The sequence below is a fragment of the Sphaeramia orbicularis genome, chromosome 8, assembly GCF_902148855.1.
Source record: "Sphaeramia orbicularis chromosome 8, fSphaOr1.1, whole genome shotgun sequence".
Taxonomy (NCBI): Eukaryota; Metazoa; Chordata; class Actinopteri; order Kurtiformes; family Apogonidae; genus Sphaeramia; species Sphaeramia orbicularis.
Genome location: NC_043964.1, coordinates 10695164 through 10718302, shown reverse-complemented (window position 1 = coordinate 10718302; position 23139 = coordinate 10695164). Strand labels below are relative to the sequence as shown.

The following is a 23139-nucleotide window of genomic DNA, read 5'->3' as shown; positions in this document are numbered from 1 at the left end:
AATACAAAAAAGGTCCTCAGGAAAAAAGTTTGGAACTAGCGAGTATTTACATAACTTCACACTTTTCTCACAAAGTAATGTTATCCACCATCACAGACACTGACCAAAGCTGAACTTTCTGTATGTTAAAGAACTTATTTGTGCGCTTTATTGCAGAAAATAAGCGGCTGCTATGCCTTGTGTTCTTCCACTACACTTGTTTTATCTGTTCCTCGGGTAAGGACTGAATTTGGGAAAAGAGCTTTCAGCTTTGCCGCCCCCTCGGCATGGAATACTCTACAGACTGAACTGAAACTCTCTGAAGTTATTCCACTCAGAGCCTTCTGTTCTATCCTGACAGACAGACAGACAGCGTGAGGCCATTGGACAATGCCTGTGCTTTTAAATTTTAAATTGTTTGTTATTGTGTTCTAGCTCCCGCACTTCTTGTTGAAAACACTATCGCACCTCGAAAATAGTATGTTTTAATCTATACCATCACTTCTTCGTAACTTAATAGAATTATGCATGTTCAAACATTTCCCTGTGCTCTACATAAACTGTAAACGCTACACCTGAGTCTGAATTCTTCATTAATTCAACTCCACAGGTCCATTTTCAACCCTATTTCTGAGTAATGACACCACAAAGGTCATTTTGAGCGCTGGCCCTTTAAATGCAAATGCACCACTTCAGGCCCCGCCCCCTCCAGGTTGTGTTCTCTGGAATTCGTTCACCAGAGGCCTTTCCAGTGACACTACAAGACTGTCATTAATGAGGAAGGAGGTAGTATTTTGCCAGTTTTGAAAAGGAATTACCCATTTGTTAGACAGGTTTCTGTTATATTATGTTTTTGTTTGTTCAAAAATAATATTTGAGCACTGAGACCCAATGTATCAAATATGATACAAAATTGAAACTTGTACAGGAGGTCCTCGGGTTACGAACGAGTTCCGTTCCTATGATGGCGACGTAACCTGAATTTCCGCATAAGTCGGAATTAACCCTTTAATACCCCCTAAACCTCTAAATAAATATCCAAATACATGTATTACGGGCTTTGTCCTTAATAATGGTCGCCACGGTCGACCGACTGAAGCCTAAGGCTTTACCGATGTTCGTCGGTGTCTCGCCTTTCCCCGACCTTTTGATGATATCCAGCATCGTTTCCATCGTAATGGCTTTCCCCTTGGCTGGACCAGCATCGCTAGAAGATCCTGCTTTCTTTTTTGGGGCCATGATGTGAAAAAGGAGGGTGAAACAGGCGAGGATACCGAGAAAATTACGGAGCACAAACACAGACACTCTACACTATGGGGCTGGACACAAACTGGCGGACGAGACTCAGGCGTCGTAAAGTCGAAACAGCGTAGGTCGAGTACCACGTAACCCGAGGACCTCCTATACATAGAAATTGATATTTGAAAAAAAAAAATTTGGGTTGTTCAGAAGGACCAATAAAGGCTCCAGTTTCAAAGAACTGGAATTTTCTGTCAATGATTTAATGCTTCAGGCTTTCCAGGGTTAATTAAGCTCCACAGGTCCATGTTCAACCCTATTTTTCAGTAATGACACTAGATAGGTCGTTTTGAGTGCTGGCCCTTTAAATGCACATGATCCCACCCCCTCCAGGTTGCTGACTGTGCTTTCTGTCCTGTTCGGCCGCTCGTGTTCGTTAATACAACCAACAACTGAACATTTTAGGTAATCTGCTCAAAGTTTGGACATATTTTCAGGTTTTACTACAACCACGGCTGCTGACAAACAATTATGTCGTACTCGAAGAAATGTTTGTCGGAAGTCTTGACCTTATATGTGCAAATGTCATGATGTAACTAGTTATAAAACGTAACAAATTAAGCAGGAATTAAAACAGGTTGTGGAAATCAACTCAATTTTTGCCAAAATGAATACAACGATAGCTTTGCAGCACCTGGAGGGTTCAAATTCAAACTTTATAAACTATTAGGGTCCAAATACACAAATAAATGAACCAAAGACTAATAAAAGTGGGTTTAGATAAATATGACTCATTTAAAATATTGCTTCCGTTGTTATTCCCTCACCCAATGAGAACACTGGTCTACAATTTTTTAGAAATGATTTGCTTCAGAGATTAAATGTGCTAAATGTTACGTATTTTAATAAGATTAATTGGGAAATAAATGACAAAAGTGCCCGTTTGCTGATGTTTTCAAGGTATATGATTAAGTGTTATTACACATATATACTGGTTTATGTACATTTATATAATAGTTTTATAAATCTTCCACTAAATAGAACCTGTAAAGTGAATGTATTCTAATGTGCAGACAGTGTTTTGAAGTAGATCTTGTAGCTCTGAGACAAATATTCCTTTTGAGTCAAACCCATTTTCTCGTTAATTCTTGAGTTTCACATTTTGACCCAAGGCTGTATCTTGGAAAGTTCAGCCAACCAGCATTTTTTACTTGATTTTTCTTTATCAATGACTCATGTGGTAAAATTTCATTACTTTTATTCTGGAAGCATTTTCCTTGTAGACCAGTGGAATCGATACGAGAATCAATAAGGAATTGGATTGATAAGCAAAATCGATAATGGAATCGGAATTGATAAATTCTTAACGATTCCCATCCCGATATCTCATGTTATCTTACATTCAGACTTCAACACAAACTTCATGGAAGCACACAATTATCTGCAAATCTGACATGGAGAAGAATCTTTGAAACCCTTTCTAACCAGTTCAGATGTGAACGAGCCCAGCTGAGTATTGCACTGGTATTATATCATTCCATTAATGCGTCAACTTATCTTAATTGTTTCGTAATAACAAGCATCCACTCCTTCAATGAACTTTTATGATTTATATAAATCTTGCCCACCGTTCCTCATCTGAGCGCCTCTGTCCTTGATCTCCCTCCCCCTTCTATCCACTGTTGGAAAGCAGTGAACATCAAGGTCCTGATTCGTCATGGGCTCTATTGAGTAGAATTCCTTGTGTTGCCATGGTATCAGGGGAGTGCTGTCACTCATTGTCACCGAGATGACAGGCTCTCACTTCCTTCCCTGCTCCTATATTTGCCCTTTTTGAGAGAGAGGTGGTGGCTCCAACTTGAAACAAGCGAGAATGAGGAACATGTCAGAAGATATGAGCGTAACGCAGATGCTCATGGTTATTTGCATACGACCAAACAAGCTCTAATCATTAATTTAACCGTGCAGCGGATCTACCCAAGAATGTCTCCAAAGTCAAGCTTCATCCCACACAAGGATCCGCCAAAGTAGGAGGAATTCACCCTGCTATCCTCCCCCTCTGCCTCCTCTTCCCTATAACCAAGCCTGCACTGCATCGTACCACATCAGAAAGCCTCAGCAATTATCCTGTAATTCATTCAAAACCTTACTCTCCGCTGCTTTTCCCTTTGATGAGTTTCATTAAGTCGCATAGTAAGACAACAGACCGAACCCTAAAGAGCAGTTTTTCCATTCTGTGGGTGTAGACCAGCTGGAGGAAGTTATGGAGAGGAACTATTATAGAACATCCTCTGATCTGCTCTGTTTCCTTGCTTCCAGCACAATGGATCTGCTGGAGTTCCACAACACACATACTGACACAACATATAGACACTTTTCCATCGGACATCTGCGCAAAACTTTACCGATATTTACTAAATGTCGACAAAACAGAAGTGCGTTAATGTCGGTTTTTCCATTAAATCACAAATGTGATGATTTGCTTATTTATTATCAAGAGATGACCAAGGTTATTATCGTTAACGAAAACTAACGAAATGATGAAAACTAAAATTGAAAAAACATTTTTGTTAACTGAAATAAATAAAAACTATAATTAAAAGACAAAACGATAACTAACTGAAACTGTATTGTGTACGTACAAAACTAACTAAAACGTAGGGCTGCTTGATTATAGGAAAAAAAAAATCATGATTATTTTAGCAATAATTGAAATCACAATTATTAAAAACAATTATTTGTTAACCTTAAAGTTGTTTATTTTTTTCTTGCAAAACAATGTAAAATATACTCTTTAAACATAAATAAAGCTTTTAACCACTAAAACAAAGTATGTTCACTTTTGTACGAAACAAAAAAATCTGTGAATGCAAATAAGTGTACTGTAAATTCAAGTATGTTTCCTTTTGTGAACAAATAGTGCACTGGAATTGAACTGCTATAGACTTGCCATAGAACTGTAGCAATAAAAAAAAAAAAAACTCACGTAAAGTGCAAATTATAAATTCAAGTATGTTCAATGTAGTATGAAACAGTAAATTCAGTGGCGTCCCGTAAGGTTTCAGTTCAGGCCTTCTGTTCACATCAGCCATCTAGAATACGTACGTTAGGGTTATACGGGTTAGGTTAGGTTAATACGGGAGTTGCAGCGTAAAGAGTTTCGGAGACTGAAGATTCCATTGCGGGCTAAGTTGTAAACGGAGTTGTTTTTATGTGTTTTAGTTTTTCATAAGATTATGATAAAGGTGGCGGTGGTTCAACTTTAGATGGTTATAAAGGTTTGCTGTGTTAGCAGTCGGTGCGGACACAACTACGAAACACTTTTTGCACGTGATGTGTTTTTGCTCTTCGTCTTCTTCATCAAACCCAAAGTGATTCCATACAATTGAATTTGACTTGCCTTTTTTGTTTACCAAGCACTTCTGCTGTGATTCTCCTGCCGTTTTTCCAGACCGCTAGGTACAACTTTCCTCTTGGGGTGGACCTGCCGGCTAGCTGGCAGCAGTAGCTTAGAGGGGGGCGGGGCAGAGCAGCTCATGGTAGCTTGCGTGCGCGTGAATTAAAACGACTCAAAATTAATAATCGCTTTTTCTCGATTACATAATTTTTGTAATCGTTGCGTGTAACAATCGAAATCGTAATTGAATTTCGATTAATTGCACAGCCCTACTAAAACGTATAAAAATCATGGATAAAATTGTCTTTGTTTTCGTCTTTGTCAACATCGGATTGATATGATTTATTTCACTCTAGCAATTTTAGCCAGCAGCACCATACGGTGCTTCATGAGCCGTCATTTCTTGTCACGTGTCGTTTAGAGTCGTCTTCTCGTCTCCACTCTACCTGGAAACGCGGAAACTAAAGTTCGGAGAAAGCAGCAGAGTCCTGTCTGGGATTTATTTGAATACAACAGCAAAGAAGATAACAGATACGACAAAACTAAAATTAATACTAAAACTAAAACTAAGCATTTAGGAAAAAAATGAAAACTAATAAAAACTAGCAAACCTGCTCTAAAAACGAATCAAAACTAACTGAATTAGAGAAAAAAAAAGTCAAAACTAAATAAAACTAAACGATAATGAAAAATCCAAAACTCTTATAACCTTGGTTTCTTCTTCTTCTTCACTTGTTGTAATGTCCGTCAACATCAGTTTTTTTTATTCACCTGACTCTAGTTGCATACAAAGGTTTTTCTTTTGCAATTTTGCGTGATAAACCATTTGCGCTTCGCCCGAAAAACCCCCTCTTCCCAGCGCAAAAACTTTTAATTAAAAAATGAGACTTTCAGCAAAATTGTCGTTTTTCCATTAGGTAAATTTTCATGCACAAGTTATATTTGCGCAATTTGAGGGTCAATAGAAGAGCGACTACTGTTTCGTGTCAGACGTGGCTGCCATTGCGAACATTTCCAGTATCTTTAATATGTTACCGCAGATTCTGACACGTATTTATTAAAGAAATGAGGTGCGCAACCAAGATGCCACGGTTCAATCTTGCACATTTCAGCCAATGCCTGACAAGTGGGACGACGCGGCTGTAGCAGTATGGAATTAATTTCAGCATTTTAACCACAGGAGAGAGCTTTATCTAGGTCATCCAACACATCTATAGGGCACAAACTGTCTTTGTTCCACGGCTGTTGTTTTCCTTCATGTGTCACCTCCTATTTAACTTTTCAGTGGCTGAGTGTTGCATTTACATCAGCTGTGGTGCTGATGGCTGCTGAGTGTCTCTGTACTAGTTGGAGAAGGTGACGCTACAGACCAGACCAGACCAGACCAGACCTGGGCCAAGGTTATAATAGTTCTGGATTTTTCGTTACAGTTTAGTTTTATTTAGTTTTGACTTATTTTTCTCTAATTCAGTCACTTTTAATTAGTTTTTAGAGCATTTTTGCTAGTTTTTATTAGTTTTCATTTTTTTCTAAATGCTTAACTCTTTCAATGCCATGGGCCGATTAAATCGGCTTTACGAATACAACCTTTAAAGTGCCACGGGCCGATCAGATTGGCTTTGGCGAACACGCCATATTTGTGTACAAACAAACCATCCACCCCCATTTCTTTCTCACATTTCGATGACGTTCTTTCAAATCTTCTTGCAAATTACGATCAATAATGAATCGGCTGCGTCCGGTGCGTTTTGAATCTAAGTAGCAATCAGTCGGATGTTACCGAGCGGTTTTTGACCAAGGAAGAGCTCGCGTTTCGTTTTCTGCTGGGAAATTTTATGAATGAATTTATGAATGAAATCATATGCAAATTAGATGGCCATTTTGTAGTAATATCGTAAACACAGCGATCTGTCAAAACAGTCCCATCTGCTAGAAAATGAGTTCTGATGACGATTCAGACTTCGATTATAAAAACGACACGAAATACTGAAAAACGGCCAAATTCTGTGGCACTTTTAAGGCTTATTAGCCCCTTAACTGTCTGGCACCGAAAGAGTTAATTTTAGTTCAGTTTTGATTTAGTGTTAGTTTTTTATATCTTCTATCTTCTTCACGGTCGTATTCAAATAAACCCCAGACAGGACTCTGCTGCTTTCTCCCGACTTTAGTCTCCATGTTGCCGGTAGAGTGGGGATGAGAAGACGACTCTAAACCACAAGTGACGAGGAGTGACGGACCATGAAGTTCCGCATGGTGCCGCTAGCTAAAATTGCAAGAGTGAAATAAATCGCTTTCATATCAATCCGACATTGACAAAGACAAAAACAAAGGGAATTTTATACATAATTTGTATCCGTTTTAGTTAGTTTTGTAAACACACAATACACTTTCAGTTAGTTATAGTTTTTTCTTTTAATTCTAGTTTTTATTTATTTCAGTTAACGAAAATGTTTTTTCAATTCTAGTTTTAGTCCTTTCGTTAGTTTTCGTTAACGATAATAACCTTGACCTGGGCCACATGCGGCCCGATAGCCGACCCTGACTGGCCCGCATGAAGTCATTAGCAAATTCAAAGTCAATGCAAATGGGTGCGTCTATGAAACAGGATAAGGGGGCTAAACATTCAAACCAGATGTAGACTAATGTTATGAAGGAAGTCTGGATTTCAAAAATAATGAGAAAAAAAATATACTATTTACGATACTATATACTATTTCTCAGATAAAACCAAGGTTATAATAGTTTGGGATTTTTCATTATAGATTAATTTAGTTTTGACTTTTTTTTCTCTAACTCAGTTAGTTTTAATTAGTTTTTAGAGCAGGTTTGGTAGTTTTTATTTTCATTTTTTTCTAAAAGCTTTGTTTTAGTATTAGTTTTATCATATCTTTTATCTTCTTCTCCGTCATATTCAAATAAACCCCAGACAGGACTCTGCTGCTTTCTCCCGACTTTAGTCTCCATGTTGCCGGTAGAGTGGGGATGAGAAGACGACTCTAAACCACAAGTGACGAGGAGTGACGGACCATGAAGTTCCGTATGGTGCCGCTAACTAAAGTTGCAAGAGTGAAATAAATCGCTTTCATATCAATCCAACATTGACAAAGACGAAAACGAAGGGAATTTTATCCATAATTTTTTATCCGTTTTAGTTAGTTTTGTAAACACACAATACACTTTCAGTTAGTTATAGTTTTTTCTTTTAATTCTAGTTTTTATTTATTTCAGTTAACGAAAATGTTTTTTCAATTCTAGTTTTAGTCCTTTTGTTAGTTTTCGTTAACGATAATAACCTTGACCTGGGCCACATGCGGCCCGATAGCCGACCCTGACTGGCCCGCATGAGGTCGTTAGCAAATTAAAAGTCAATGCAAATGGGTGCATCTATGAAACAGGATAAGGGGGCTAAACATTCAAACCAGACGTAGACTAATGTTATGAAGGAAGTCTGGATTTCAAAAATGAGAAAACAAATATTTACTGAGATAAAAGAGGAACTATTTCTCAGATAAAACCAAGGTTATAATAGTTTGGGATTTTTCATTATAGACTAATTTAGTTTTGACTTTTTTTTCCTCTAATTCAGTTAGTTTTAATTAGTTTTTAGAGCAGGTTTGCTAGTTTTTATTAGTTTTCATTTTTTTTCTAAAAGCTTAGTTTTTGTTTAATTTTAGTATTAGTTTTAGTTTTGTCATATCTTTTATCTTCTTCTCCGTCGTATTCAAATAAATCCCATACAGGACTCTGCTGCTTTCTCCCAACCTTTGTCTCCATGTTTCCAGGTAGCGTGGGGACGAAAAGACGACTAAACGACAAGTGACGAGAAGTGACGGACCCTGAAGTGCCGTATGGTACCGCTAGCTAAAATTGCTCGAGTGAAATAAATCGCTTTCGTATCAATCTGACATTTACAAAGACGAAAAAGAATGGAATTTTATCCATAATTTTTATACGTTTTAGTTAGTTTTGTAAACACATAATACAGTTTCAGTTAGTTATTGTTTTTTTCTTTTAATTATAGTTTTTTATATAGTTAGAGCCAAAAATAATAATGCAAATTAACCAATGTTGGAGTTAATCATTGACATATGCCAGGCTGCAAAAATCAAATATGTGATCCAATTTTTATGTAGTATATTGAAAAAAAATTTTTTTTTTTTGTTTTTTGCATACACAAAAAAAAAAAAAAAAAAAAGGTTTGTTTACATTACAAACTTATTTAACTTGTTTACATTACAAATTTAAAGGGTTAAAAAAAGTGACAATTATTGAGTATTTGGTATTTTTATTTACGGCTCAAGTTGATTAAATAGAGAAAAGTGTAAAAGAATTAAAAACTATGAATTTTTTTTTTTTTTTTACATTATTCCACAAGTGTGCGAAAAAGGCACACTTGGTGCTTAGTAAGGGCCTTGCTGGATGGAATACCGGAGGGTTAAAAAAGCAAAATATCCCTCCTTTAAAATAAATCATACATTCTGACGGTTAAAGGGTTAAACTTCGTGCGTCTGGATCGTGAGAGATATGAACCTGGATTTTACTGTAATGGTGAAAAAAATAAGAAAGGATTAAAATACGGCACATTCAGATTGAATTAAGGAAGAAACAAGAAAAAAAATAGATTCACCAGAAACCTTTTTCAGCTGGAGGCCAAGGACATTTCTTAACCTCATTCTCAAAGATGTTTTATAGAGTGAACTTGGACACGACCACCCGTTAGATCCCTCTGGCTGCCCAGTCTAGCTCTCTAAACTTGGCCCACGGCTGCAGCCTTCACGACTGCCCAGAGAGGAAAGGGTGGGAGGCCCGATAATAGGATGGATGGATGGGTGGAGGGTGGGGGTGGGGGGATGGCTTGTCTTTGTAACTCATGTGCTCCCTAACACTCACACACACTCCAGTTGATGTCATCCCACATTTGCAGAACTAGAACATTATCTGCAGTTATTAACTTCGCACAGTTAAACAGTGTGGGTCCCAGAGTAAAGCAGTTCCACCCATGGCTGACCCATGGCTCTGGGGCCTGGGACCGGCTCTGTATGAGGACAGACAAGCAGGCTAATTCAATTATATCTGCAGGGATACGCAGGCTATTATCATCCTAAAGGTTGGATTATAGTCCCACACAGGAGGCCGCATGCATGAGCACTAGACTCAGTTTACACTTTCATTCTTCTCACTCAGTCTGTTCAGGTTTGACTTCAACTACAACAGTGTGATGAAGGTTTGAGCTGATGATGGATGGAGCAGCTACTGAGCATGATGGAAGGAGAGTTACTTTTTCTCCTTCTATTTCTCCGTTTTCTTTTTCTATTTCTTCTTCTGCTTCTTCTATTTCTCCTTTTTCTTCTCCTTTTTCTCCTTGTACTTCTCTTTGTTTTCTCCTCCTCCTGTTCTTTTTTTCATCTTCCTTTTCTCCTTCACCTTTTTCTTTCTCCAACCTCCTCTGTCTATTTCTCCTTTATCGTCTTCGTTTTCCTTTTCTCCTCCTCCTTTTTCTCCTATTTCTCCTTTTATTTCATCTTCTCCATCTCCTCCTTTTTCTTCATCTTCTCCACCTCCTTTTTCTTCTTCTTCTGCTTCTTTTTCTCCTTTTTCTTCGTCTTCTTTTTCTATTTCTTCTTCTGCTTCTATTTCTTTCTCTTTCGTCTTCTTTTTCTATTTCTTCTTCTGCGTCTTCTATTTCTCCTTTTTCTCCTTGTATTTCTCTTGTTTTCTCCTCCTCCTGTTCTTTTTTCCATCTTCCTTTTCTCCTTCACCTTTTTCTTCCATTTCTCCAACCTCCTCTGTCTATTTCTCCTTTATCTTCTTCGTTTTCCTTTTCTCCTCCTCCGTTTTCTCCTATTTCTCCTTTTATTTCATCTTCTCCACCTCCTCCTTTTTCTTCATCTTCTCCACCTCCTTTTTCTTCTTCTTCTTCTGCTTCTATTTCTCCTTTTTCTTCATCTTCTTTTTCTATTTCTTCTTCTGCTTCTTCTATTTTTCTTTCATCTTTTTCTATTTCTTTCTGCGTCTTCTATTTCTCCTTTTTCTTCTCCTTTTTCTCCTTGTATTTCTCGTTTTCTCCTCCTATTCTTTTTTTATCTTCCTTTTCTCCTTCACCTTTTTCTTCCATTTCTCCAACCTCCTCTGTCTATTTCTCCTTTATCTTCTTCGTTTTCCTTTTCTCCTCCTCCTTTTTCTCCTATTTCTCCTTTTATTTCATCTTCTCCACCTCCTTTTTCTTCTTCTATTTCTATTTCTCCTTTTTCTTCTTTCTTCTTGTATTTCTACATCTTCCTTCTCTCCTCCTCCTTTTTCTTCCATTTCTTCTCCTCCTCCTCTATTTCTCCTTCTCGTATTTCTGCTTTTTCTTCATCTTCCTTTGCTCCTCCTCCTTTTTCTTCTTCTATTCTTCTATTTCCCCTTTTTCTTCTTCATCTTCTCCTCCTGCTTTTTCTTCTATTTCTTCTTCTGCTTCTTTATCTCCTTTTTCTTCTTTCTTCTTGTATTTCTTCTTTTTCTTCATCTTCCTTTTCTCCTCCCGTTTCTTCCACTTCTTCTCCTCCTCCTGCCTCTATTTCTCCTTTATCTTGTCCTCCTCCTTTCTTCTTGTTGGATTTCTCCTTTTTCTTCATCTTCCTTTTCTTCTCTTCCTTTGTCTTCCATTTCTTCTCCTCCTATTTCTCCTTTTTCTTCTCCTACTCCTCTCTTCTTCTTGTATTTCTGCTTTTTCTTCATCTTCATTTTCTCCTCCTCCCTTTTCTTCCATTTCTTCTCCTCCTCCTCCTTCTATTTCTCCTTTTTCTTCTCCTCCTCCTTTCTTCTTGTATTTCTCCTTTTTCTTCCTCTTCCTTTGTCTTCCATTTCTTCTCCTCCTCCTATTTCTTCCTTTCCTTCTTCATCTTCCTTTTCTCCTCCGCCTTTTTCTTCTATTTCTCCTTTTCCTCCTCCTCCTCCTTCTTCTTTTTCACACCACACATGTGCCTCATGTCTGGTACACATTTACATTTTTTACCCTGTAACATTTGCACTTTTTTAAACTACTTTTATATATTTTTAAATTTTTACACTGTCATACAATTTACTAATTTGCACACATTTCATACTTGTTTATATCTCATATTTTTCTAATATATGTCTGAATTCTTTTTCTTCCATTTCTCCTTTTTCTTCTTCTATTTCTCCTTCTTGTTTTTCTTCTCCTTCTCCTCCTCCTTCCTTCAAACCTCCTTTTAAAGGTGTTGAATGGCCGATGTGTCATCATAATATGACGGACAGGTGGAACAGCTCACACAGCTGGTGTAAAATCAACAGGAGATGTTGCAATAACAGAAGTGTTTACACATCACTACCTGAAGTTTTGTAATTCTTGCCTTTTGTATTTCTATCCCATCTTCCTCACCTCTTCCTCCAATCCCCACATCCTTTCATCTAAAGTTGTACAAATCAAAAATAAGTAAGAGCTTATACAAACACCGGAAAAGTAAGAAAGACAGAATGTTCTCTCCGTATCATCTCTGGTTCCTGTATGTGGTAGTACACATTTTTATATTCAGTTAATGATATATTTTGCAGAAGAAGACATATTTTTCTTCAGTTTTTTCTGTTCTCATTTAGTAACTTTTCAATTTACTTTGAGGTTTTATGGACATCTACATCACAGGTGTCAAACATGCGGCCCAAGGGCCAAATCCGGCCCTCCAAAGGGTCCAGTCCGGCCCCTGGGATGAATTTGTGAAATGCAAAAATTACACTGATAATAACAATCCTTTTAGTTCAGGTTCCATATTCAGACTAATTCAATCTCAAATGGGCAGGATTCAGTAAAATACTATCATAATAACGTATAAATAATGCCAAGTCCAAATTGTTCTCTTTGTAAATGTAAATATTTTCATGTATTTACACTAAAACAAAGTATAATTTTGCAAAAAAAGTGAATAACTTGAACAAATATGAACCTGAAAAGTCTTAAGAGAAGTAAGAGTCTGAAGAGTTTGTGTATTTGTAGATCCACTGTGATGTATAAATTATAATGTACATGTGTAAATGATAAACTGACGTGTGATACTGTTAAAATTACACTTATTGTTTTCACTTGTTCATGTTAGTCACATCTTTTGAAAGGATAGTTTGTAGCCGTAAACCTTTTCATAACGTAAATTTACTTTTTTCGCTCTAAAATATAGAGAAAAGTTTGGAGTTGACATTATTTATACATTATTATGTTATTATTTTACTGGTTCGGCCCACTGCAGATCAAATTTAGCTGAATGTGGCCCCTGAACTAAAATGAGTTTGACACCCCTGATCTACATGATCAGTGAATAATAACTGCCTGATTTTATCTGAAAAATGCAACATGCAGAGAACAATATTATAACTGGTGATAAATCACTATGAAAAGGTTAGATGTGTAGGAAACATTGTAATATTTTATGTCTTTAAGGGTAAAATTGGAACACTAAAACTGTTTTTATCAGAATCGTATGACTCAGCTGTAATATAACGCACTAATGCTGGTGATAATGCGCAAAAAAAAAATCAACTATGTAAAAAAAAAAAAAAATGCATGAAACACGAACCTAAACACAGAGAACACAGGCTGCAAAAAATACTCTTTTTCTCTGTGAACTTTGATTGGTTCAAGACGCTTCAGGGCTCCAGCTGACTGTGGGAAAAGACTGAATAACGGCAAGAAATAGCGGTGAACATACTCTAAATATAACATCCATGTGAATAAATGCTGATTTTTAGGCAGACTTCTCTCAGTTGTTAAAAACAGTACAAAAATTCAAGCTAATCCTTTCGGTGCCTCATATGGTTCTATATAAGTATCTGGTGATTTTCTGTTTTACAGATGTCCCTGAACTACTCCCCTCTCCCGGACATTCAGACACTGATCACCTCCATCTCAGCTGCTCTCTGATTTTGTAGCTGTTTTCAGAATCAAGCGGCGACTGGAGTTCGACTTAGAATGAGGCTAGTGTTACACTTAAAGTCTCCTGTCTGGGTCCAGGGTACTGACTGTGATCTGGAGTCAGGGTCCAGGGTACTGACTCTGATCTGCAGGGTCCAGGGTACTGACTGTGACCTGGAGTCAGGGTCCAGGGTACTGACTCTGACCTGGAGTCAGGGTCCAGGGTACCGACTGTGACCTGGAGTCAGGGTCCAGGGTACCGACTGTGACCTGGAGTCAGGGTCCAGGGTACCGACTCTGATCTGGAGTCAGGGTCCAGGGTACTGACTGTGTCCTGGAGTCAGGGTCCAGGGTACCGACTCTGACCTGGAGTCAGGGTCCAGGGTACTGACTGTGACCTGGAGTCAGGGTCCAGGGTACCGACTCTGACCTGGAGTCAGGGTCCAGGGTACTGACTGTGATCTGGAGTCAGGGTCCAGGGTACCGACTCTGATCTGGAGTCAGGGTCCAGGGTACTGACTGTGACCTGGAGTCAGGGTCCAGGGTACCGACTCTGATCTGGAGTCAGGGTCCAGGGTACTGACTGTGACCTGGAGTCAGGGTCCAGGGTACCGACTCTGATCTGGAGTCAGGGTCCAGGGTACTGACTGTGACCTGGAGTCAGGGTCCAGGGTACCGACTCTGACCTGGAGTCAGGGTCCAGGGTACTGACTGTGACCTGGAGTCAGGGTCCAGGGTACCGACTCTGACCTGGAGTCAGGGTCCAGGGTACTGACTGTGACCTGGAGTCAGGGTCCAGGGTACCGACTCTGATCTGGAGTCAGGGTCCAGGGTACTGACTGTGACCTGGAGTCAGGGTCCAGGGTACCGACTCTGATCTGGAGTCAGGGTCCAGGGTACTGACTGTGACCTGGAGTCAGGGTCCAGGGTACTGACTGTGACCTGGAGTCAGGGTAAGTAAAAACCATCTCTGAGGCATTCTGAAAAAAAAGATAACCATTTAAACCAAACTAACCAACACAATGATATTTTTGACAATATAAAACTATATTATAACATTTGTCATTATTGTTTTGTATCCCAGACCCCTGTTAGAAAAGAAACACTTGAATTCAACATGTCCCAATACTTTTGTCCATATAGCGTTAAGTATATATAGCTATATATATATAAAATATACATATTAAACTCTGTTAAATACAGTTAGAACAGCTATTTGTACCATATGAAGACAAATATTATCAATATGATAAAAGAAATGTAGCTAAGTAAGCTAAAGACGTGAACGGGATATTGACATTTCTAAAACTACTGGTAAATTTTAATTATTATTATTATTTTTTTTTTTTTTTTAAATCTCTATATGTAAAAGAAAGAATAACACCACAGACTGTTTATCTGTCATCAAGTTGAACAGAAAATGAGTTCAGTTGTATTAAAAGTGCTGGTTTGGTTTTAGTTTATTTTGTAGATTAAATCGTTAGCCTTTCAAAGTGTCCCAATATTTTTGTCTATATAGTGCAGGGGTGTCAAACTCATTTTGGTTCAGGGGCCATATTTAGCCCAATTTGATCTCAAGCGGGCCAGACCAGTGACATAATGACTTAATAACCTATAAATAATGACAAATCCAAGTTTTTCATTTTGTTTTAGTCCAAAAAAACCCCTCAATTAAATTATGAAAATATTTACATTTTACAAAAATGATGTGAATAACCTGAAAAAACAGAAATTTCATTTGAAAAATTAGTGCAATTTTAACAATATTATGCCTCGACTTATTATTTATACATGTACATTTACACACAATGTTACATAAACATTTGGTAACAGGCAGAATATTGTTAACATTTTGGAGTTTGGAACTAAAATTTGAACAATTTCCACAATATTTCATCTCTTATTATTTTATTAACACAACTCCAGATCACAGTGGATCCATAAATGCACAAAACATTTAGTAACAGGCAGAATATTGTTAAAATTGCACATTTCAGGTTGTTCGTCTTTGTTTTTATTTATGTATTTATTTGCATTTTATTGTGAAAGAATAGTTTTGTAAATGTAAATATTTTCACAGTGTAATGTTATTTTTTTCACTTCAATTTTTTCCACATAATTTTTCACAAAGAAAATTTGTCGTTGTCATTATTTATGGGTTATTGTGTTGTTATTTTTACTGTAGATCACATTGGTCCGTATGTGGAACCTGAACCAAAATGATTTGGACAACCTGGACTGTTCAGGTTCATTTTTGCACTTTCATCCCACGGGCTGGAATGGAACCTTTGGCGGGCCAGATTTGGCCCCTGCACCACATGTTTGACACATGTGATATAGTGTATGACTTAGGCAGTTATGCTATGAGGCTAACGATATGAAACATGTCATCCAGAAGAAAACAATCAAAGTTAGAAAACAGAAGAGAGCGATCGTACAAATATACTGAAGAAGAGCAGACTCACAGTGTACGGACTAGCATTAGTACGGTATGGTTTTGGTATAAGCGAAGGCACAGAAAAATGACTGTGTTAGAGTTCTAAGGCAGGGGTGTCAAACTCATTTTCTTCTGGGGCCATATTCAGTCCAATTTAATCTGAAGTGGCAGACCAGTAAAATAATAGCATGATAACCAATAAATAATGATAACTTCAAATTGTTTTAGTGCAAATAATAATGTTCAGTCATGCCAGTATTTACATTTACAAACTATTCAAACAAAAAGGATGTGAATAACCTGAAAAAAATGAAATAAAATAAATAATAAAATAAAAATAAATAAATGAATAAAAATAAAAAATAAATAAAAAAAACAACAACAAATAAATTAAAAATAAATTAAAAAAATAAATTAATTAAAAACATTAAAAAATAAAAATTAAAAAATAAAAATAAAAAAAATAATTACAAATAAATTAAAAATAAATGAAAAATAAATTTAAAAAATAAATAAAAAAATACAAAAATACAAAAAATAAATAAATTAAAAAAATAAAAATAAAATAAAATTAATAAATTATTATTTTTTTTTTTTTTAAAAGTACAAAAAAAAAAAATAATAAAAACTAAAAAAAAAATGAAACTTGTTAAGAGATATAAGTACAATTTTATCAATATTATGCCTCGACTTATCATTTAAACATATGCACAACAGGCAGAAAATTGTTAAAATTGCACTTAATTTTCTTCATTTTGTTCAACTTATTCACATTTTATTGTTAAAGGACAGTTTGTTAATGTAAACATTTTCATAATTTAATGTTTTTTGCACCAAGTCAAAGAGAAAAAAATTGGTGTTGCCATTATTTATAGGTTATTATGATATTATTTTTGAGTTTGATACCCTAACTTCCACTTTGCAAATTCATCCTGCGGGCCAGATTGGAACCTTTGGCGGGCCGGTTTTGGCCCCCAGGCCGCATGTTTGACACCTGTGCTCTAAGGGCTGGATTTTTGACTTTCTTGAACTGTAAGCTATTAATGTTAAACCCTGACCATATTTTCAGGGGAAAAACACCTAAAAAGACATACCCAAAGTAAATGAAGAATTACTTCACAATAATAAGGTTCATATGGATGTTCTTGGTGTCTATGGACATTTAGAGACCTCACAGAATCTATTCCCATCGTCTAAAATATTGTATCTATTACTATGCCTGAGTAAACTGTAACAAAGTAAAAGAGAAATTCAAATTTTTTATCCTCGCCTGTTTTTTTTCCGCTGGATTGACGATGATATGGATAAATTAATTGTTCATGTCGGAGATTTTTTAATAGCGTATATTTCACCCCACAAAGATTAAAAATCATGTTTGTACATTAAAGTTTGCACTAAAATACACTTTTGATGTACTTTTATTAAGATTAAGGTCTAAACTTTAAGCAAAAGTTGAAAAAAACATCCATTGTCCTGATTTATTATATTTTTATAGTAGATGAATATTAATAAAAATTTTTAGGCCCGCCGGCGGGCCGATAAGGCTAAAGGATATTAAAACACACACTTTTCCTCCATATTCTAATATTTTAGACTGAACCTCTATGTGCATGTACAAAATGAACAGGCTCCTCGTATTGACGTCTATGATTTTGAATAAGTTTGTGTTTCCATGTAACTGAGAAAGACTTTCAGAGAATCACTGATAGGAATTGAGTGTTTTGAATCCGAAGAGCAAAATAGAATAAAATAAAAATACTACGTCTGATATTAATCTTGGAGCATTGTTTATTATGGTGTGGCTTCAAAGTGCATATTTAGACACTATGTAGTAAATGTTGAGTGAAACCGCTCTCCAGTGGTATCAGAGTAGTGGATCTGTTATTTTGTGCATTCTTTCCTTATTTTGTATTCTCTCACATTTTGCCTTAAGGATGACATTTTTCTTTCCTTGTTCTCCAACCGAGAGGAAAACAAGCTGTGTTCCCTACAGCGCTGGGATGCAGTTTTGGTTTTTTCACTTTTTTATTTTTTTTTTTTTTGTATTTTTGGAGTGAGCTTTGACTTGGCGTGTCTCATATTGGGCTGTCAGCAGTGTGTGACTGTGTTAGGGCGAAGGATGAGTGTGTGTGTGTGTGTGTGTGTGTGTGTATGTGCGACAGGAGGGATTGTATCCACATGAATGAAAAGGACCAAATTCCACATTAATCAGAAACAAATCATGGGAAACCACAGGATCAAAGCGCTGTCAGCTTTAAAGATGGCTTCATGCCCTCAGAACTTTGAAAAATGGCTTTTAGCTCATGGACAACTCAACTTCCACTCGGAGACGGGCCGGCACGGCTGCAGCTCAGAAGGTTCAGCTCCTTTCAAAGGGATTTTTCTTCCTCCTCTCGCTTCTCTTTTCCTCACTTTTCCTTTTTCCTCCTCTTGTCCTGCAAATAATGAACGGACTAAAATAAAACTCGATATCTGACCTACATTGTAAAAGCCTGCTCTGAAGCAATTAATCTTTCAGAAAGCTTCTTAAGACAGGAAGCAAGTGCACACCACCAGTTTAATTTAAATTGAAGGCTGAATAACAGCTGACGGAGCGGTACTGGTCTGCACAAATCCCCCCCCCCCCCGGATCAGCAGCACCCCAGGGTGAACACAGATCATCACAGTCTAATGGGGTTTGATTTGCAAATTCATTCTGCAAATTGCATGACTTTTTATACCAGGTTCACGTCTTAATTAATTACTAAATCCTGTTGAACAGTAGTTGGCTCGGTTTTGCGCTACATTTTTGCTGACTTACTGCATTATTTCCTTGTCGATGCTAACATAAGACGAATTTAGCTTGATTAAACTATGTAGTAAAGGGGTGTCAAACATGCAGCCCGGGGGCCAAACGTCGCCCGCCAAAGAATCCAGTTTGGCCCCTGGGATGTTTTTGCCAAGTGCAAAAATTCCACAGTCTTGAATTGAATTAAGCAAAAAAAAATTTAGCTTGAATTAAGGAAAAAAATCTTGAATTAAGCCCAAAAAACCTTCAATTAAGTAAAAAAAAAAGTCTTCAATTAAGTAAAAAAAAATCTTCAATTAAGACAAAAAAAATCTCAAATTTAGCACAAAATCTTGAAATAAGCCAAAAAAAAATCTTCAATTAAGTAAAAAAAAATCTTGAATTAAGCCAAAAACATCTCCAATTAAGTTAAAAAAAATCTTGAATTAAGCAAAAAAAAAAAAACAAATCTCCAATTAAGCCAAAAAAAATCTCAAATTTAGCACAAAATCTTGAAATAAACCAAAAAAATCTTATATTAAGTTAAAAAAAAATCTTGAATTAAGACAAAAAAATATATTCAATTAAGTTAAAAAAAAAATCTTGAATTAAGCAAAAAAAAAAAAAATCTTCAAGTTAGTAAAAAAAAAAAAAATCTTGAATTAAGCCAAAAAAAATCTAGAATTAACAACTTTTTTTTTTTCTTTGTTTTAGTGCAAAAAATAACATTATGATAATATTTACATTTACAAACTATCCTGTAACACTAAAATGTGAATAACCTGAATAAATATGAACAACCTGAAATGTCTAAAGAAAATTCAGCACAATTTTAACAATTTTTCTGCCTGTTCCTCTGTGTTTAGTATCTTTGTAGATCTGATCCATAATGCACATGGAGAAATGAGAAGCTGAGGAATAATACTGTTAAAACTGCACTAAATTTTCTTATGTTTTTTAATTTAAATTTAATTTTTTTCTTTTTTTTTTTTTTTTCTTTTTTTTGGATAGTTTATAAAAGTAAGTATTTTCATAATTTAATGGGGGGGGGGGGGTTGCACTAAAACAAAGACAAAAATTTGGAGTTGTCATTATTTATTTATAGGTTATTATGTTATTATTTTTCTGGTCCAGCCCACTTCAGATCAAATTTAGCTGAATATGGCCCCTGAACTAAAATGAGCATATACCTATGCAAAATACATTTGAACATAATGTTAATATTATTTATATGTCAGACTGATCTCATGAAATCGCGCTGTATGTGACGCCAGTTTAATACATTTGGCGTGCTATACGTATGCATTTTCATCCATTCGCGTGCTATTTAATAGCATTTGATTGCGTGTCAATGTACTAGCTACTAATCATGCTAATCGCTAACCCTAACAGCTAATCGCACTAGCCACTAATTGCACTAATGGCGTGCTATTTTACACGGCATAAATATACACGCTGAAAGCTTATAATGCGTACAGATAACACGCCAATTAAAATTCTGCAAATTGCATGACTTTTTATAACTGGTTCACGTCTTAATTAATAACTAAAACCTGTTCAACAGTAGTTGGCTCAGTTTTGCGCTACATTTTTGCTGACTTACTGCATTATTTCCTTTTCGATGCTAACATAAGATGAATTTAGCTTGATTAAACTATGTAGTAGCATTTTGACGACGGTTAACCCTTTGGGGTCCACAATCACGGGCCCGCAACTGAATCACGTGACATTTTCAAAATGTCGTAGTGTCGGAAGTCGGTCACGTAGACCACTGGGGATAAGTACAGTCGAGGTGGGGACTCTCCCACTTTTTATTTGATGTTGACAGAGCAAATACAACTGGTGATATAACGTTTTGAAACGGGAGCAAAAAAACAATATAGCGTTATAACAGCGATATAAAGCAAGTATTATATTTCTGACCATATCTTCGTCATTTTTTGTCCTTTTTCAAAACAGAAAAAACTGTCAGAATCTGCGGATTCTAACACAAACATCTACATTTACATATGGACACATATACATATACACACACATATATATTCACATACATATACATTTAGATATACACACATATACATTTACATATACGCATACATATACACACATACATACATATTCACATACATTTACATATACACATACATTTACACATACACACATACATATTCACATACACATACAGTACAGGCCAAAAGTTTGGACACACCTTCTCATTCTTCGCATTTTCTTTATTTTCATGACTATTTACATTGTAGATTCTCAATGAAGGCATCAAAACTATGGATGAACACATGTGGAATTATGTACTTAACAAAAAAGTGTGAAATAACTGAAAACATCTCTTATATTCTAGTTTCTTCAAAGTAGCCACCCTTAGCTCTGATGACTGTTTTGCACACTCTTGGCATTCTCTTGATGAGCTTCCAGAGGTAGTCACCTGAAATGGTTTCCTAACAGTCTTGAAGAAGTTCCCAGAGATGCTTAGCACTTGTTGGCCCTTTTGCCTTCACTCTGCGGTCCAGCTCACCCCAAACCATCTCGATTGGGTTCAGGTCCGGTGACTGTGGAGGCCAGGTCATCTGGCGCAGCACTCCATCACTCTCCTTCTTGGTCAAATATCCCTCACACAGCCTGGAGGTGTGTTTGGGGTCATTGTCCTGTTGAAACATAAATGATGGTCCAACTAAACGCAAACCGGATGGAATGGCATGTCACTTCAGGATGCTGTGGTAGCCATGCTGATTCAGGTTGCCTTCAATCTTGAATAAATCCCCAACAGCGTCACCAGCAAAGCACCCCCACACCATCACACCTCCCCCTCCATGCTTCACGGTGGGAACCAGGCATGTAGCATCCATCCGTTCACCTTTTCTGCGTCGCACAAAGACACGGCGGTTGGATCCAAAGATCTCAAATTTGGACTCATCAGACCAAAGCACAGATTTCCACTGGTCTAATGTCCATTCCTTGGGTTTCTTGGCCCAAATAAATCTCTTCTGTTTGTTGCCTCTCCTGAGCAGTGGTTTCCTAGCAGCTATTTGACCATGAAGGCCTGATTCACGCAGTCTCCTCTTAACAGTTGTTGTAGAGATGTGTCTGCTGCTAGAGCTCTGTGTGGTATTCATCTGGTCTCTAATCTGAGCTGCTGTTAATTTGCGATTTCTGAGGCTGGTGACTCAGATGAACTTATCTTCAGCATCAGAGGTGACTCTTGGTCTTCCTTTCCTAGGGCGGTCCTCATGTGAGCCAGTTTCGTTGGAGCGCTTGATGGTTTTTGCGACTGCACTTGGGGACACATTCAAAGTTTTTGAAATTTTCTAGACTGACTGACCTTCATTTCTTAAAGTAATGATGGCCACTCGTTTGTCTTTACTTAGCTGATTGGTTCTCGCCATAATATGCATTCTAACAGTTGTCCAATAGGGCTGTCAGCTGTGCATCAACCTGACTTCTGCACAACACAACTGATGGTCCCAACCCCATCAATAAGGCAAGAAATTCCACTAAGTAACCCTGACAAGGCACAGCTATGAAGTGAAAACCATTTCAGGTGACTACCTCTGGAAGCTCATCAAGAGAATGCCAAGGGTGTGCAAGGCAGTCATCAGAGCTAAGGGTGGCTACTTTGAAGAAACTAGAATATAAGAGAGGTTTTCAGTTATTTCACACTTTTTTGTTAAGTACATAATTCCACATGTGTTCATTCATAGTTTTGATGCCTTCAGTGAGAATCTACAATGTAAATAGTCATGAAAATAAAGAAAATGCGAAGAATGAGAAGGTGTGTCCAAACTTTTGGCCTGTACTGTACATACATACATACATATACGCATACATATACACACATATTCACATACATATACATTTACATATACACATACATGTACATTTACATATGCACACATACATACATATACATTTACACATACACATACATATACATTTTCACATACATACACATTTACATATACTCATACACACATACATATACATTTACATATACACACATACATACATACTCATACATATACACATACATACACATTTACACATACACACATACATATACACACATATACATATAGACACACATACATTTACATTACCATATACACATTCATATACATATACACACATATATATACCTTGCATCCAGTGGGCGTAAGGGGCTCATAGATTAAGTACCAAGTATAGTGTGACCAACAGAACTCAACACTGACCCCACGTATTCATAACAGTCATGACAAACACAGGGTTCATAGTTTGACCAGTTCACATGCAAAGGAATGTGTTCGTGACTATGTTCAAGATGTGTGAGGGCACTTTTTTATGGCCACATCAGATTTATGATGCTTACTGTGCCCATGGGAAATACAGGTCAGAGGCATAAACATGCGCTATACTGTCCTGTCCTT

General features: G+C 36.8%; 1 long non-coding RNA gene across 1 annotated transcript; it reads right to left on the bottom strand.

Annotated features, from left to right (window-relative positions):
• Positions 1-892: 892 nt before the first annotated feature.
• LOC115424583 (uncharacterized) lies at positions 893-19149 on the bottom strand. The gene is made up of 3 exons (XR_003936104.1): positions 19138-19149; positions 12901-12909; positions 893-1003 (listed from the first exon to the last, which is right to left on the bottom strand). It is a non-coding gene; the product is annotated as an uncharacterized LOC115424583 (long non-coding RNA).
• Between the last annotated feature and the right edge of the window lie 3990 nt (positions 19150-23139).